The 14897-nt window shown below is 37.3% G+C and overlaps 1 protein-coding gene and 1 long non-coding RNA gene across 2 annotated transcripts in view; one reads left to right on the forward strand and one right to left on the reverse strand.

Moving 5' to 3' along the window:
• The window catches only part of PLXDC2 (plexin domain containing 2), a 416197-nt gene that overhangs the window by 213834 nt on the left and 187466 nt on the right, over positions 1–14897 (reverse strand). The window lies entirely within an intron of this gene.
• Positions 1275–13073, forward strand: LOC146399556 (uncharacterized). The gene is made up of 2 exons (XR_014818067.1): positions 1275–5034; positions 5328–13073. It is a non-coding gene; the product is annotated as an uncharacterized LOC146399556 (long non-coding RNA).

A 14897-nucleotide genomic window follows, 5' to 3' on the forward strand; every position in this document is an offset into this window, starting at 1 on the left:
AAAGCGTATTAGAAGAACATTTTTTATGAGATAAAGATGAATCTTTTACACCACGTCTCAAGTAAATTTGCAATAAAAATTTCAAATTTTCATATTCATATTAAGAAATTTTCTGGTATGATTGGTCATAGATTTAAAAATAAAGAATCAATAGAGTTATAGGCGTCTAGCAAGACAAATCAAGTCATTTATAAAGGGAAAAAAGCCTTGTGGATAGTCTGAAACTTTTCCATAATATCTAGTGGAAATCATGGTTGTACAAGCTAAGAGAAGGAAATTGTGATTCAAGGAATTTTTGCCCAAACTGTAATTTAAGTATAAAGGCAACAAATATATTTCTAATACATACAAATACAGGGGAATTGTACCATAAACAAGACTTTCTTAAAAATGGAACACCTAATTATACAATCAAATCAACTGAGGGATGAATCAAACATGGTCACAGGAACAGAGAAGTTGTCATGTTGATTATTTCCAGATGAGAAGATCTGGAGAGTATTTTTCCCCTTAATTTACTACTTGAATTTTTAAAATCAACATCATATATAACCACTTTCTTTTGTTTTTCTTCACATAAAGCATTAACAAATCTGTGAAGAAGCTTAAAAACTACTAATCGTTGATTCTTTGGAATCAAACCACCAAACCACCATATATCAAGAGGCAAAAGTCCAAACAGATAATATAGAATATCTGTAATATAGAATATCTATAATATAGAACATCTGTAATATAGAATATCTTAATATGAATATGAAAATATGAAAAGTGCTTAAGGAAGACTCCTTTAACACACTATAAATTAGATAGTCTAGATACTCATACTCAAGGCAGACTTTCCAGGTCAGTAACTTAAAACTGCTCTGCGAAATAGCTGATATATACATTTCCATTAAACTTTTCTTTAAAATACTGGTTTCAATAACCTAACTGAGGTAGAGTGAAATTTTTCACTATTTAAGGTGTGAAATCAGAGTTGATAGAGACATGAAAATATTCACTTCTAAAGTTTGAGCTAGAGATTGCTTAGAGTTTGAATCTTTAGAAAATGATTTTTTGTTTTAAGCATTTTCTAGAAGCATTGCTGAATCATCTCTCTTTGTTCACTCATTTGTGCAGAAAGAGTTTGTTTCATGTCTATAAGAACAATGTATTTTTAGCGAGAAACATTCTGATAGAATAAATGGGAGGTGAGCTGAAAAAGTCTTGGACAGCACTGCTGCATCGTGACAACGTCTACACTTCTACTTAAGGAGTCACTTGTGTTTTCCTTTTTGTAATTATCCCAGTATTCCCTGCAGGTTTATTTCTGGGAATATTTTTAAGGCTCTCAAAAAGAGGCCGTAGGCTGAGATGCAGGTACATTCTGGCAAAGTTGTGGGTAGAGGATGGAAGGCAGGGAAGAACTAGAGGGGTGGGAAATGCAAGCGTGGACAGAAACATTAAACTTGCAGGCAGGTGATCTGCACTCTAGTTCTCACAGACTTGGTCACTGATAAGTTCTGTCACTTGAGTGAAGTCAATTATGCCTTCAGTTCATTTCAGTGGACTGAAAGTGTCAGCTTCCCTGCACATACAATTCCCCTCTTGTCAGAGGTAAAAATCACACAGCGGCAGGCAGGAGCTGCCCAGCGGAATGTGGGGTGGTTCCCAGCTGATCTGGGAGCATCAGAGACATCATGAGACAAGGAGGAGACCACATGGAAAGAGAGAGGAGATAAAAATCCCACCTGGGCCCCTATGTTTCCCAACTACATTAAAAGAAGGTGACCTACGGGGACATGGTATAGAAAGATAGGTCATATGAGTGTTTCTATTAATAAAAAGCTGGTGATGGTATTTAGCTTTCTTTCACTGGGTTGCCAAAGAATGAAAAAAATATATATAATGATGTATACAGTTAAGATTGATTATCAAATTATAATTTCTTTCACTGGGTTGCCAAAGAATGAAATTAGACCAATGGATTTAAACACATTTGAATAGCTTATGAACAGAATATAAAGGATTATGAAGTCAACCCCACACAATTTCAGCATGATACAGGAACAATTACATATTATCTTCAAATAGCCTTCAGTATACATTAGCAAGTGCTGCTGAAATGCCCTCTTCAGACACTCAGAACAATTACATGGAATACAATTCAATTTACTGTTACAGTGTAAGAAGAATTAAAATCAATTCCTCTGTCTCCTGATGATTATATCGGATTATTGTACCAGTTCTCATTATACATATCTTTTATATATTTTCAGTTGCCCACAGATGCCTTTGCTAGTTCTCTAAGCATTTTTACCTCCTTCATCTATTTATAGGAAGGTCGATCCCTCTAGCAATATCTTGTCCATGATTCTTTGTAAGCATTATTTATATTATCAATTCCTCACAAGAGTGTAGTACGTTAAGTGGCCTCCAAGAATGTTAGATTAGTTGGGATGTGTGTGTGTGTGCGCGCGCACGCGCGTGCGTGTGTGTAAATTCATTGTGAGGTCAGATTATTATGTGACATATAAAATATGAGATTCCAGTAATATCTCCTAGTAATAAAATCTCTTAGATGAGATAGTTTCTCATGCTATGCAGAGAAAGGGATACTGTATGGCCAAGTAAAGATAACACGCTTATTTATGATCTTTCAAAATAAAAACAAAATCAAAGCTCTAAAATTCAATTAAGTGATTGCCTATATCTCCAGGCATTTTTAGAATATGTTGGTATGTGTTTGTGTTGACTCATTTGCTAAATGAAACAAACAGCATTTTCCACCTGGATATAACACACTTATTTGCTCCTAGTAGAAACTTTTAACCTTTGCAAGAATGGACCTGGGAGAGTATTCCCAGTCTTTGAGTGTTGCGAAGCGACAGGCCATAGAGAGAATCTGGGGCAGTTTTGAGTGAATTAACATCTCAATTTATCTTTTACATACAAGCAACTGATCTCCAATCAAAAAGTGGCCACTAAAGAGGCTCACTGCCAACTTACAAAGGATCTCTGAAGGCTCCAAAAACCTAGGGAAAAAATATATGTGTGAAAAACGTTTTAAAATATCTATGCAATTTCTATTAAAACGCACAAAAACAGCATTACAATAACATAGCTCAAAGGATATTTGCTTTGAAGTATAGCTTCAGCCTCTAAATAGCCACTGAAGTCTGGACTTTACTCTTAGGCTATACAAGAAATTAAATTAGGTGTCTCTTAAAATGCCTTTCAACTAAAATTCTGAGATCCTAAAGCCACAAGGCAAATTGGAAGAAACGGCTAGGAGTGAGTCAGAAGACTTTACTTTATTTGATACTCATCAGAAGAAATACAAGTGTGGAGTTTGAAGAATCAGCAGAGGTAGCTAGTTACAGTACCATTTCAACAGATACTTAATCATCTTTGCTGATAAGGGGTAGACTGGCCCCAAGATTAGAGGCAAATTAACAGACTTGCTGTGAGGAGTGCAAGCATCCTGGGGCCATGATGCACTGTCTATGCAAACTGAAAAAATCACAGGTCTTAAACTGTGTGCATTATTTTTCAAATGCACAATATACTGTGATGTCTAAAATGTGTGATCATTTTACAGTGTCACTGAACTTCCCTGTAATTCTTGGCATGGTGTATTTTTCCAATCAACTTGAAAGAAACAGCAGTGGTGTGAGGGACCTCAAAATGTTCTGATAATCAAAAAAGACCATCATAATTTAAAAGTTTGTATGTTTTTTATTCTAGATGTAGCTTTCATGATGAGGCAGGAACTTGGGTACTATAAACACACTCTCTTAATTTGCTCAGGCTGCCATAACAAAAGATCACAGATTGAGTGGCTTCAACAATAAAGCCACTTAAGAGTCTGGGAAGCCCAAGGTTCTGGCTGATTTGGTTTCTGTGAAAGCTCTCTTCCTGGCTTGTAGATGGCTGCCCTCTCACTATGTCCTCAAAGGGCTGAGACAAAGTTATTTAAAGTGTCTCCTCCTCCTCTTATAAGGACACCAATTCCCTTGGATTAGGGGCCCACTCTTATAACCTCATTTAATCTTAATTACCTCCTTAAGGCCCTATTCCAAATATAGCCATGTGGGGAGCCAGGGCTTCAACATATGAATTTAGGGGGGGTAGAATTCAGTCCACAGCACATACACAAATTTCCTTAATTAAGTCCGGATTTGTAAAAAAATCCCTAGATTTATTATCTTTGAAAATACATGTCATCCTCTAGTGTTAATCAAAATTACCCTTCAAGCTTTCTAATATAGGAGGGCTTTTCAAAAATCCGTACAGTTCTCTATCTTGGCCTATTTCTTAGGAAGAAAAAAATGAGAAATGACTACTATTTATAATTTCACAAGAACTATGGAAAATTTACTCTCGAGCAACTTCTAAAAAGTATAACTCATTTGAGAATTTTCACATAACCAACATGTGTGGAAAAGTTGGATAGTTTCCTATCAACAACTAGTCGATCTCATTTCTAGGGTAACTGGTACAGTCTCCAAACTATACAGTCTGGTATTTCAAGTGACAGGTAGTAAGATAATTATTCAGATTTTTTCATATTATTACTTCTTTCATGTCAAAGAATAAAATTTTTCTTCAGTCTTTTTTGCTTTCTTTTTATGGCTGCACCTGTGGCAATATGGAGGTTCTTGGGCCAGAGATGAAATTGGAGCTGCAGCTGCAGGCCTACACCACAGGCACAGCCACACTAGATCCAAGCCATATCTGCGACCTATGCCACATATGGTGGCAACACCAATTCTTAACCCAATGAGCAAGGCCAGGGATTGAACCCGCATCCTCGCAGAGACACTATGTTGGGGTTCTTAACCCACGGAGTCACAATGGGAACTCCTTTTGGTCTTTTTCTCACTTTTTCTAACTTCCCATATCTTTAAAGTTTTAGCCTCCTAGATAGTTAGGCAGCGATTATTAACTAATAGATCAGTTGTGAGTGGAATTTTGCCAAAGGAGACTTGATATCACTTGCCATACTTAGAAACAGAATATAATTAGATTCTATAATTTAGAATAAAAATAGTGGAGTTCCCATTGTGGCGCAGTGGTTAACGAATCCGACTAGGAACCATGAGGTTGCGGGTTCAGTCCCTGCCCTTGCTCAGTGGGTTAACGATCTGGCGTTGCCGTGAGCTGTGGTGTAGGTTGCAGACGCGGCTCGGATCCCGCGTTGCTGTGGCTCTGGCATAGGCCGGTGGCTACTGCTCCGATTCGACCCCTAGCCTGGGAACCTCCATATGCCGCGGGAGCAGCCCAAGAAATGGCAAAAACACACAAAAAAAAAAAAAAAAGAAAAAGAAATAGAATAAAAATAGTTACATCACAACGGAGTTAAGTCCACTTGAGAGAACATGTGAAGATATGTTGGAAATTATAAAATGCTATCACATATACTTTTGTTTTGTTCACATGAATATCCCAGATAACAACTGTAGAAACTTCAGTCTATATTTTTATGCTACGAAGCCTTATTGAAGCATGAATTCTCCTCAAACATCAGAAATCATCTTGCAGTCCATAGTTAACAGAGTGAGCAATGTTCTATAGCCACTAATATTGGAGAACAATTTTCATAAATACCGCTATTCTGAACAAACAAAACCCTGCTTTTCATTGAACTTTATGTAACTGCCTTGTCTCTAAGCATACCACTTTTATTATCAAAATATGCCTCTAAAAGAACAAGGATAAGAAAGCACAGCAATCAAGGAAACTAATTTCATCATTAATAGTATATGACACGTTATGCTACTAAAGAGAATCACCAGATATTTAACCAAATCGAGTTTTGTGAGAACACTGCTGTTGGTTACAGCAAATCTAGTATTCAATTCTATTAGTTATTGAACTACAGCGACTAAAAATTACCTGTAAGTGAAATTTTAATTATGCCATTTCAATTTTGGAATTACATTTAAAAACCTAATATTATGACCAATGAAGAGGACATGTTATTTTGGATAACTATTTTCCAACTTCAGAAATGGTGAAACAAATTACAGATAATTCTTGACGATGTCTTTATTTTTTTAAACCCTCTCTGTCAAAATGTTCACATCTTTCACAATAATTTTTTAATGATTGATAATATGTCATATTATTTTAGTTTTTCTCACTTCCAAAGTTTATAGCACTGGTTTTGAGGGAAAATTAATATGTGGAAAAAAAAAAAAAGAACACACAGCTTTAAAATAAATAGATTTCTTGAGAAAAAAATGCCAAATATAAAATATATGTATATTTAACTTGTGAATAAACATACTTTCCAAAATTGTTAAAACCAATAAAACATGAACAGAGCTATGATATTTGGTAAACTAGAAATAGATATACTTTCATACTTGGAAAGACAAAATGATGGGAAAAGTCACTTTCTATTTCAGCTGCCCCTTCTGAAAAGGTACTCTGAGCAAGCTTCAAATTTCTAATACTGAATTAGAGTTCTATATTCTCTCCATATCGAATTCACTTCTTTGATCTTTCCATCTATAATTGGACTTTTGGTAGTTGGTCTTTGTTTTGGATCTTTCACTTTAAAATTAAGTAAATAGTTAATCACCTATTTATGAGAAGTGTAGCTAACTCTCATGAGTGCAAATGACACGCAAGTTCTCTCCTTGGCACGTGGTATATATTATGCCTGTAATTCTTACAATTCAATGAATTGTATGGAAATTAAAGCCCAGGAAAACCAGTTAGGGTGCCTGAGATCACATAAATTCAGGGGTATGAAAACTGTTCTGTATCACTCCGAAGTCCATATGCTTTAAGTTCCACAATACCTTTTAGAGATTAAATTATTTCGAGACCTCAGAAAAAGTAACTTGCATCAAATTGTTTCCATGAAGCTAGTGATCAAGCTTCCGTAACAGCTGCTTATGGGTCTCCCTGCTTCTTGTCTGGGTTCCCTTCAGTTTATTCTCTACAAAGTGGAGTAATCCTTTTAAAAGTAATCCTTTTAAAGCACATATCTGATGGTATCACTCTCCTGCGCTAATGAGATTTTCTTCACACTTAGAATAAAACCTAAAGTTCTTACAGACACTGGGCTTGACACAGCCATCCCTCCACTCCATGGTCCCCATCACACACTGTTCCAACCCTGCCAGCTCTCCTCTTGTCCCTGAGGATGCCAGTGTGCCCCAGATACCATTCTCTGCACCTGCTCTTTCATGCACCTGGAATGATCCTCCCCTATTCTGTCACACTTTCTTAGTCTGCTTTAATTTCCTTTGTAAATTTTATCATTGGACTTTTAAAAAATGTGTCATCCTCTGTTTAAAATACCTCTTCCTCTCTTTTTAAAGAGAGAGGATTAATACTGCTGTATTCTAGGTATTAGACACTGTACGTGACAGATACGCAAATATATATATAGATTTTAGACCTTCTTTATATTTTTCAAGGCTAGTTACTTTGGCTTTATTTCCTCCTAGAAAAGACATTACAGTGGTGGATTCTTCTTAATGGCAAAGAAGAAATAAATCATATACAAATTTATTTATAAATGATTTTATAAATAAATCCAATTTATAAATGATTTTATTCACTATTGTTTATTTCTCTTGAAACTCCCATGCGCTATTATAAAACCTCCCAGGCCTCCTCTCAGTAGTTATTGCTGGGTAACAAAACCCCCCAAACTTGGTGGCTTAAAACAACCAGTGATTTGTTGGGGATTGGGTTGAGGTGGGGTTCGGCTAGGCATTGCTTCTGTTCTACATGGTGTCAGCTGGGCCTACTGCTGCTTTGTGGTCCGTTCTCATTGGCTGAGGGCTGGCTGGTCCCACACGCACATAGGCACACATTTAAGTTCTCTAGCACATGTGCTGTCTCATTCCCAAGGGGACCAGACCGGGCTTAATCACAGGGCGACAGAATCCGAGGCAGTAAGAGCAGAAGCTGGAAGCCTCTGGAGACACTGCTTAGAAGTTGTTCAAATCACTTCTGTCCCATTCATCTGATCAGAAGAAGTTAGAAAGCATGCCCTGGGTTCAAGTGGTGGGAAGAGAGATCCTACCTCTTTGTAGGATAAACTGTAGGCATCTGGGGCCATTCTTAACCCATCACACCACGCAAATTTTCTGTGCCTAATTGGTTGAACTGTTTTACCAAATAAACATAAACAGTTACTTCCCACCCCCGGGAGACACTGTATGAGTTCCACTTTATCGAGGGATCATTTTGACAATACCCAAGGGTAGCTTCAATTAAAAAAAAAGAAACCTCTGTAAAGTTGCTTTCATTTGGCTTAGAGGTAATTTTAACAATGCAAATCTTTCTCCTGCTTTCTAAATAAGAATTTAAAAGCCCATTGCAAATGATAAATTCTTCTAGGATCACATTTTAGAAGAAGGTAAATCTTTTTGCCGACTCACTTAACTTTAGCTGATGTACAGGTCAGACAAGGGCAGAGCAAAGGTAGAGAGACTGTAATAGTTTCAAGAATCATTAAAAATAAAGAAGCAAAAAGAAAAGCACAATCATTGAATAGTTTTGTTTTAAAATTAACAGTGCTAGATTCAAATATTTTCATAACATGGCTTTGCTGACTTTGCAGAAAGATTCCCTCTCAGTTCTATAAAGCTGGTATTTATATCTTGCAATAAAATTATAAGAGAGCTAGGAGAGATTTTATTTCAGTGCAGTTTGAGAAGCACGCTTTCCTTTTTTTGCTTCTGTCTTACAAAATCATACGGGGGAAAATCAGTGTTATGAGCTTCTTACTTTCCTAAGAACTAGCTGGAAAGACTGCAAGAGAAATACATGGAGGTCAAATATTCAGGAGAATATAGTCTCATGCAGGAAGATGCTATAAAATGGCCTATTTATTCACAACCATTGCTTTTGGTTGTCACTCATTCAAGCTAACAAGTATTTATGATCCACTGATGAGGCGTGTGGGAGGCCTTGAGCTTGTTGCTGTGAAGGGCAAAAGATGTTGATGATATAGTCCTTGCTCTCCCGAAACCTGCAACAGAGGGAGATAATGCAGGTACTCAAATCTTTCTATTCCAAACCAGCATCGGATGAGGGCTATACTAATGGCAGAGTCAGTTCTATCAGCCTTCTCAGAAGGAGAAAATCTCATTCAGTGTTAGTGATAAAAATAGGGTTCATAGAAGTGTTCATGATATTTAATCTGGGCCTTGAAAAATTGAATTGAAAGGGCAATTCTCATCAAAGGGACTGGTCTGAGCCCAAGGGAATGTGCAGAAAAAACTAATAAGATGATAGGAATTACCAGAGTTCCCCTCATGGCGTAGTGTAAATGAATATGACTAGGAACCATGAGGTTTCGGGTTCGATCTCTGGCCTCGCTCAGTGGGTTAAGGATCCAGCGTTGCAGTGAGCTGTGGTGTAGGTCGCAGATGTGGCGTTGCTGTGGCTGTGGGGTAGGCCGGTGGCGACAGCTCCGATTAGACCCCTAGCCTGGGAACCTCCATATGCCATGGGTATGGCCCTAAAAAGACAAAGACAAAAAAAAAAAAAAAAAAATAGGAATTACCTAGAACAACAGACACATATCGGGGAGTAATGTGACATAAGTACAGTTAGATATGTACAATCTTGATTGTACAAAACTTTGAACATCAATCTAGAAAGTCTGAACTTGATTCTGTGTAAAATGAGACCCTTGCAAGTAATGGATTAAGTGTCGATTTAGAAGGAACAATCTAAAAAATAGGATGGACTGGAGTTCCTGCTGTGGTACAGTGGGTTAGAAATCTGACTGCAGTGGCCTCAGGTCACTGCAGAGGCACAGGTTCGATCCCTGACCTAGCACAGTGGCTCAAAGGATCTGGCATTGCTGCAGCTGCAGCATGGGTTGCAGCTGTGGTTCAGATTCAATCCCTGGCCTGGAATTTCCATATGCCATGGGTGGGGCCATTAAAATAATAATAATAAATAAAAATTAAAAACAGGACGGACTAAAGAAGGGGAGAGATGAGAATCACACATTGGTATGGAAGCTATGGAAAGGATAGAGAATAAAAGAATAAACATTAAATAATTAATTGATTTAATTTTTTTTAAAAAAGAACAAAGGACTCAAGAATAAAATCCTCACAGCTCTCATCAGGTTACTAAAATGAACAAAAGGAAAGAGGCTGTTGTGAGAAAGACTGAAGAATCTGAAGTCTTGCCAGTCTTTATGAGAACACTCAAAAATGACCCTGCAGCATTTAGTCAGGATAACTGGGACAGCCTGGAGAGTTCAGGGTAAAGATGCCAGTTACCAGTTTAAAGCAGAACTTGGCATATCTACATGTCATTATAAATGCTAACCAACAAATATAGGAAAATACATATCACTGGTTTCCAGATACAATGCATACCAATAATCACAGAACAAGGCTTTAGTTGTAATCAGATGCTAACTGAGAAGGCTGTCCGTACTCAAATAAAATTCACACTTTTCTCACTGAGTACTTGAACAAGTGCCCAAGGGGAGACAATGCCATGAGCTAATGAATGCCCTTGAATTGCAGCAGTGGTTCCCAAACTAATCTGCACGCTGGAATCACCTGGTGAGCTTTTATAAATTCCAAAGCCCAGAGCATTCTCCAGACCAGTTAAATCAGCATCTGGGCTGGATGCAGTGTGATCTCAACATGCAAACACGCCTGGGAAACATGAACAAAGGCAAATATCACTTAGCTGTAATTTCCAACACGTTCTGTATCTACACGATCAAACCCAAATCAAGACTTTAGAAATATATTAAAAAATCCAACTTCACTTCAGAGAGTTTTCAACATTTAAGAATTTCACTTTTTAAAATGGTGAGCTGAGTACTTTCCAAAACACACACAGCAAGGTTTACATTCCAAAGAACTGTAGGAATAATAAGTAGGCCTTCATCTGTTTTTGAAATGATGATCCTTAAAGTTCTAGTGTTGAAATCGATCTCAATAAAGAAGGCTGAGTCCAGATTTCTCTTCCTTAATGGATATCAGATCTGGAGAATACTGGGTTTCTCGGATCCAGAGTTTTCTGAATGTTTCATAGGTTGCATCTGTACATGTCCCAAATAGTATGAATTTGGAATCGTCATATCATGGTTTTGGATGCATTAATTTGACATACAATTTTATGTGTTTTTCTCCCCAGATGTACTAGCTTTGAAACAAGTATCAGAGTGAAGCAACTTCAAAAATGCAATGGAGGCGCTGCATTGCTTTGAGATAGCAACACAATTTTAAAGATCATTAGTCAGTCGGCAAGCATAATCATCAGACTTTGCATAAACACTCAGTGCAAAGAATTAAACACTGGTAAATTGAATGTGACTGTACCAAACACAATACTAATTATAAGTAGCACTCAGGAGAAAGAGGTTAGATTTGGCTTTGGAAAGCTGAACTCCATGCATTTTTGATCATTATACTTGATCAACACAAAAAACACAAATGGAACCATTTTCCTGAAATGACACTTCAGTTATTTTTTTTCTTTCCTTTGAAAAGATGAGTCATGTGACCAAATGACCAGTTCACTCTTGTCTTTGGCATTTGATAGCCTTGGGTGGACACTTAGGGAGGAGACGCAGCCGTCTTCTGTTCCTAGGTGTTCATTATTTCAGATATCAACCAGCTGCCTTTTTAGGTTAAATATCTTTTCCTTTGATGTTAGGACATTGAAAACATTTATTCAGGAGACTTTTGTTTTTAAAAAGTATACAGTAAACAAAAAAGACACAGGTCCTGCATTTATGTTGTTTATAATCTAGTGGGAGCCACAGGCATTAAGTGATTTGATTAATGACAAACCCTAGAGCCACTTGATTTACTTTTATATCTCAAATGAAGAGTTCAAAAGAAGACAAGACAGGACCTCCTGAATGAAAGTTCTTACATTAGATTTCTATATATATCAAATACTTGCATGAGTAGAGAATTTCCCCTTGCTCATGGATTTCCTCTGGGCTTAGATATCTAAGTAGTTCTCTTCACTAATCTACACTGTGTATAAAAGTTGCTTAGAAATAATCACCTGTTAATATTTTGAATTCAGTTAATTTGTAGATAAAATTCAGAATACTGCTTAATGGTTAAAATATTAAAAACAAACCTGGGTTAAAAATAAATGAAGAGAGCTTATGTCAACATTATTTTGGGGCTTTACTCTGGAAGGAACATGATTATTCCAGAGACGAAGGATGGAGACAATGGGGAAAGGGATTGGGAAAAAAGTCTTACGTTCATGCAAAAAGCAAAGAAGGCAATAAAGAGTCCAATGAATCAGACAAGTGGGGACAGGTGCGAAGGAACAGGACATCGGTGTTCGGTTACAACCAGCATAACATCCAAAGCTCAATCCAGGTCTTTTCATTAGGCTATGCTGACTTGATTTATAAGTAATCAGTCCAATGTGCAGGGCATGGATCCCCAAATCTCCATATTTGGTCCCCTGATGTAGTGGAGACTTTATATAACTCAGGATGGCCTTGAGGTTTTTACTGCAAAAAATGTCAACAAGGGTTTGCAAAACAAGTAGAGGAATAACAGGCATAATTTTTAAAGCCAAGGAGGAAAAACCAAGAGATTGCCTTGAAAATGGAAAGTCATCATGTCCCCCAGAATCTTTTATTAAACACTAAAATCATTCAAGGGCTAATCTTTTAAATTAAAGAGTTTTGGAAAGTGGCGACCTAAGTATAACTTGTTTGCATACTCATCAAAGCATTTATGATGCAGAGAAATATGTTAGATCCACAGTAAAGGATTTATAACACAGTGGTTTTGAAAGGAAAAAAATGTTAAAAAAAGGATAACTTGATGAGTTTAAAAGATACATTTAGTCACCTATCATTTACTCTAATATCATGTTCTATTTCTTTTTAATGCTAAAAAGCATTTCTGAAAAAAATAGGGTTGTAGATAATGCATATTTTAAAATGCTATTACTTTGCAAATGAAAACATTGCTTTTTTTTTTTCTTTCCATTTTGGTTTTATGATACCCAAGTTCCACAGGCCACTGCTATAGTGCTTTTTCCTTCCTCTTCAGAGGTAGATTAGAACATCTTTAAAGAATCAAAAACATGGGTCCATAAAAACCACTGACCTAAAGCCTAGAGAACTGCTCATACTTTGACAAAGTGTAAGTTCTTCACAAGGAGCTCTCGGAAAAGTTGCAAGGTTTCCACCTTCAAAGTCAAACTCTCCTTGTGCACCCCCCCCCCCCGCCCCCAGCCCTGCAAGTGATGATAATGAATCCAGCAAATGAGTATTTGCATGTGCTTTGCATTTCTTCTTGGTACAGGACTCTGATGAAATCCTAAGGTCACTGGGGTTGCTTATGAGGGGCTATTAGGCTGTTGTGCAGGCACAGAGAGCCACAGCGAACTCCTCAGAGGAGGTGTGTGGGGGTGGCAGAGTTTATTTACATGTTACTGATCTTCTAATTCTGTTTCCAGAAAGCACCCTCTGAGGGTTCTCTGGGGATCAAGCTGCTCCTAGTACCAATAATGCCCAGGAAGTGAATTGGGTCCCAAAGAAAGCAAACTCCCTTGCAGGGCTTTCATAGCCCTCTGGGCTTGGACTTGAGCCTGAGGCTGCAGGTTCTTCCTGTGCCAGACTCTCCCCACCCTCCTTGTCCTACCCACATTTCCTGGAATATAACTACCTCATCCCTGTCACCGCCTTCTCAAAATGCTCCTTTCCCTATCTGGAATGTTCCTTGCCCATGGCTCCATCATTTATGTCTCAACACAGATTTCACCTCATTGGAGATGTCTTATCCAACTCTCTTAGCCCCTGGTACCCCCAGCTAATAACTCTTATCTTTGCACCCGCTCTAGATTTATTTATTTCTTTACCTCACTTCTATCCACCTCACTTAATCATAAGCTCCAAGAAAGTATGATTCATATCTGTTTTATTTACCAAAGAAAAAGAGCAACTAGCACTGATTAAATACTTACTGAATGAGATGAGTAAAGGGATAAATTGATGAATGAAACTGGAGAACTTTATTGTTTTACCTTGTAAAAAACGCGTTCTAAATTCCTAAATGTCAGTTTCTAGATAAATTTATGAAGTCTGAAAAAGTTTCTACTATTTTCCCAATAGCAAGTTGAGAGACAATTGCTGGTTGGCTGCATAATATTTTCATGACAAATTCTCGCCGAGTGCAATTGTGAGTTCAGCATTTTAATAACAAATGAAATAAACAGAATGTGGCTAGAGTAGTAAGATTTAAATGGTTGAGGTCTTGTAGGTCAAGTCATGTGAGAAATGAATGGGGAAGAGTCCACTGGTTGACGAAGAGGAACTGGACTTACTTTTGCCCAGGGGTCAGAAGGACAATCTATCTGTGAATGTTCTGGGAATGAAATATTTGGCTAAGGATGAGAAAAAAACGTTAATAAATTATGTCAAAAGCAATGTTTTCTCTCCAAAAAAGAGAAAATGCCCGCTGGAAGGCTTTTAGCAAAGGCTGTCTGGAATGTTATGGATATGTTTCATGCATTTGGGTAAGAAATTCATTTGATAATATCTCAGATTATTTTAACCATCTTTAAACACATTTAATCTATATTTAATTCAGCTATATTTAAAAATACTTCCCAAAGTAACTGGTGACTAAATATACAACTTGCTATTCGGATAGGAAACAACCCAGGATCAATCTAAATGTCCCCAAAAAGATCTAGATAATGTTTTTGTTTTCTTCACCATCTTTCCCTTCTATATTCTGTCTCTGACCATTCACTTGGGTCTGACGGCCTAGTATGCCATTGACCTTATATGGGGGTCATTACGAATCGTGTTATCTGGGGTGCAAGAAGAAAGGTCACGTTTCTCTCCAGGCATTAACGATTACTGAAGGATGGATGCACTTGGAGTAATTCTGTCCACTCACACAAAATGTGAGGAA

Source organism: Sus scrofa, chromosome 10 (genome assembly GCF_054392235.1).
Source record: "Sus scrofa isolate SSC_HxYL_T2T_F1_AM1 chromosome 10, Sscrofa_HxYL_maternal_Yorkshire_Landrace_v2.0, whole genome shotgun sequence".
NCBI classification, from domain to species: Eukaryota; Metazoa; Chordata; class Mammalia; order Artiodactyla; family Suidae; genus Sus; species Sus scrofa.